This window comes from Belonocnema kinseyi, chromosome 7 (assembly GCF_010883055.1).
Source record: "Belonocnema kinseyi isolate 2016_QV_RU_SX_M_011 chromosome 7, B_treatae_v1, whole genome shotgun sequence".
NCBI classification, from domain to species: Eukaryota; Metazoa; Arthropoda; class Insecta; order Hymenoptera; family Cynipidae; genus Belonocnema; species Belonocnema kinseyi.
The window spans coordinates 71,980,790-71,984,698 of record NC_046663.1 but is presented as its reverse complement, the minus strand read 5'-3'; the positions used below and the strand labels follow the sequence as shown (position 1 = coordinate 71,984,698).

General features: G+C 34.5%; 1 protein-coding gene across 1 annotated transcript in view; it reads left to right on the top strand.

The window, feature by feature from the left end:
* LOC117176501 (CRISPR-associated endoribonuclease Cas13a-like) overlaps window positions 1-3,909 on the top strand; it is a 15,074-nt gene that overhangs the window by 8,768 nt on the left and 2,397 nt on the right. The gene's annotated exons all lie outside the window — the stretch shown is intronic.

Genomic DNA, 3,909 nt, shown 5'->3' with positions numbered 1-3,909 from the left:
TGAATTTTCAACAAAAAACATATTACTTTTCTATGAAAAGATGAATTTCTAATCCGAAAGAAGAACTTTCTGTCCAAAAAGGCGGATGTTTAACAAAACAGTTAAATTTTTGATAAAAACAGATGACTTTACGAAAATAGTTGAATTTTCAACTAAATAATTCAATTTTCAACTAATTAGCAGAAATATTAACCAAAATATATTAATTATGGGCCAAAAATGTAATAATAAACTTTTGAATAAAAAAAATTAACTTTCAAGCATAAAAGATAACTACGGATAATTACACCTCACGCTTCGCGCTCGGATATTTATTCTTTGCATTTGGAATGCTTGAAAAAAACTTTATCAAAAAGATCTCTTTTAGATGGCAGTATTTATATGCGTCTTCATATTCTGAATTGTCTACTTAATTAAGTATAGTCAAAGATTAAGTTTCTCAAAGCTCTGTAGGCTTTGAGGTACACATTCTCATCGTGACACTCGCGCTGCGCGCTCGATTTTCCATTATTTTTTGTGCAATCAAAATTTGAATTTTCGATTTTTGAAGAAAATCCAAAAATTGGTTATGATAATCTTGTAAGGATTTAAAAAAGAAATGTTTTTCTTCTCTTGACTTTTTTTCATATCGTGCGTTTTCTGGCTTCAAATTTTGATTTTCGGTTGATAAAAAAAATTTTGAAAACGCTATAACTCTGAGAATTTTCTTTTTATCGAAAAAAGTCATAAGGATAAATTGTTTGTTCTTTTCAATACTATAAATATCCGTACGTAGAATTTTCAAATTCAGAAAAAAGTGGTCTCAATAATTTCCAAAATGCGCCCACTTTTTGAATTTTTATCAAAAATGGCTGGTTAACGAACTCGTCCTTTCTTTTAGGACCTAGAAAAAGTGTGCCAAAGATGGATTTGATTCGTTCATTTTTTCGAGAGTTATCGTGTTTACGCACGGACGGCCGGACAGACAGACGCCATCGTGAAAACCTGATTTTCGGATTCAGGGGGTCTCGAAACGTGAAATCCGTTGAAAAAGTGTGATGTCAAATTTCCGACAATTCTAATACTTTCTCAATCATAAATGATGAGAATGTAAAAAGATAACTCTTCTACCAAAAGATGAATTTTCAATCTGAAACTACAGATTCTATATCCAAAAAGACGAATGTTTAACAAAACAGTTTAATTTTCAACCAAAAAAATCACTCTTTAAGAAAATATATGAACTTTCAATAAAACAATTACATGTTTCCATCGAATAGTAGAATTTGTAAGCAAAAGGTATGAAATCTGAACATAAAATGTAATATTAAAATTTAAAAAAATTAAAAATCAAACAAAATAAAATATTAACTTTAAAATTCAAAATATAAAATGATCTTCGATATTTTAACTGAGATGGTCGGTAACAATAAGCACAATTCCAAGCACTTTTTTGTTCGAAAAGAGAGAAGATCTTTATTGCAAAAGTAAAAACAAATTTAAAAATTTCCTATTCACCATAAAATTCCCGGCTGTTTCCATGTCCTCAAAATTTGAGGCTAATTGAGGTGACGGATGCAACAACTCGACAAGCGCTCGAGACAAAGTATTGTCCAGTCGGGAAAATCTATCGATAAAAAAAAAGTGACCGAAACGTAAAACAAAATATACATTCGTATTCAGCTTGACGCGGCCGACAAATTTTTTTTATGAAACTTTTTCATTCGATTATTATTATTTAAGATAAACAATGAAAACTTGGAAAATTTTCCAATCCAAAATCGATGTTTTGTAAAACACAACTCGCGATTATTCGGCCGTTTGTTGACAAAAATTCTTGAAATTTGTATGGTGTATTCTCAACATATAAACGATGACTTTAAACAAGGCAATTCGTTTAAAAAGCTAATATGTCTTTTTTTTTTAATAACAAATTGATTGCGAACAAAAACCACGTTTTGCCAACGTCGAACAGTGGGACGGTCATTGAAAAAATGTTAGTTGAATTAACTTATCGCGAAAAAGGTGTTCACTAGACTTTGAAAAAGTTTTTCTGAAAATTTGAAGGAAATCGGTCAAAAATTGTGGAAATGGCAGCGAGTTGAAGTCAACACACGCGGCCGCTAGAGCATTTTGTTGCTCTTTGCCGCTGCTGGCTAGTTGCTTAGGAACACTGCGGAGCACTGCAGCGGCAGCGTGTCTTTACTTTAACTCGCTGCCATTTCTACAATTTTCGACCGATTTTCTTCAAATTTTCAGAAAAACTTTTTCAAAGTCTAGTGAACAACTTTCTCGCGATAAGTTACTTCAACTAACATTTTTTCGATGAGTGTCCCACTGGTCGAAGTTGGCAAAACGTAGTTTTCATTCGCAATCAATTTGTTATTAAGAAAAATATATTAGGTTTTTAAATAAAGTGCAAGAAAAATGTGTCGGCCGCGTCAAGCTGAACACGAATGTATATTTTGTTTTACGTTTTGGCCACTTTTTTTATCGATAGATCTTCCCGACTGGACAATACTTCTACGAATCTACGCGGTTTCGAGCGCTTGTCGAGTTGTTACATCCGTCACCTCAATTCCCGGTTTTCCCCGTCCGTGGCCACCCTGAATATTATTATTTTATTATTATACCATTAAGCCATTTCCCTTTCGGGGTAGGCGTGACTCGCTCGGTAGGGGAAAGGAGTAGTGTGTGGAAGGGATAGAGATTTTACAGATTGATCCAGAATTCTCGTGTTATTTATGTAAATAACACGTTCTTTCCGCAACACTGCTTCGACCCAGGTTGCTGATCAATCTCTCTAGCAATCACATCAAGCGAAGAACCTCACGAAGTCGTTATGTACGGTTCCCCACTTGGGTCCATTAGTAGCCAAGGTCTTTGTTTCAGGCGCCATTCACTCTACTGACACTCTTTTTATTAACTATTTGCCGCCATACTTTCCTGTCCTGACATACTTCTCTAGCTTCTTTTATGTCCATGCATTTTTTCATGCAGGCTCTCGTGTTTCTGTGACTTATTATGTCTCTTCTAACTAGGGTCTCATTCACACATTTTAACCATTCTTTCCGCGGTCTACCTCTGGGCACGCTGCCATTTAATTTACCTTGATACACTTGTTTCGTTAGTCGTTCGTTTGGCATTCTCTCAACGTGTCCGAACCATTTTAAACGATTTCTTTCCCATGTGTCTACTAGCGTCTCTTCTGCACCACATTCTTTTAGAATTATCTCGTTATTTACTTTGTCCATTAGGGTTTTCCCGCATATTATGCGCATGAATATCATGTCAATTGCGTTAATTTTACTCTTATCTTTTTCTTGATAAGTCCACGTCTCGCTACCGTATAGTACAGTCGGTACAAATATAGAATTATGTATTGCCATTTTAGCTTTATTTGATATATTTTTACTTCTGACAAGAGAACTTGCTCTACCAATAACCTTCTTACCTTCATTTATTCGTCTATCTAATTTCTCATCTATCTTCCCGTCCCTAGTAAATAAGCTACCAAAGTATACGAACTTATCAACTTGTTCAATTCTCTCATCATTTAATAAAATATTGCATAGTGTTTTCTTCTCACTCTTTCCTTCGAACACCATAGTTTTTGTTTTATTTGCGTTAATTTTGAGTCCCATGCTCTTCATGCTTGCATCTAGTTTATTCAGCATTCTTTGTAGGTCTTCGATAGACTCCGCCATAACAACCTTATCATCTGCGAACGCTAACCCACGTACCCTTACTGGTTCGAGATCCACACCCTCTTCGTCGAAGAGAGCCATTCTTAAACACTTGTCCATAAATAATATAAAAAACCATGAGGACATAACGCATCCTTGTCTAACTCCTTAAATAATATCGAAACAGTCACTCAGTTTCCCATTCACTCTTACACTCGCTTTGCTACCTGTATATATTGTTTTT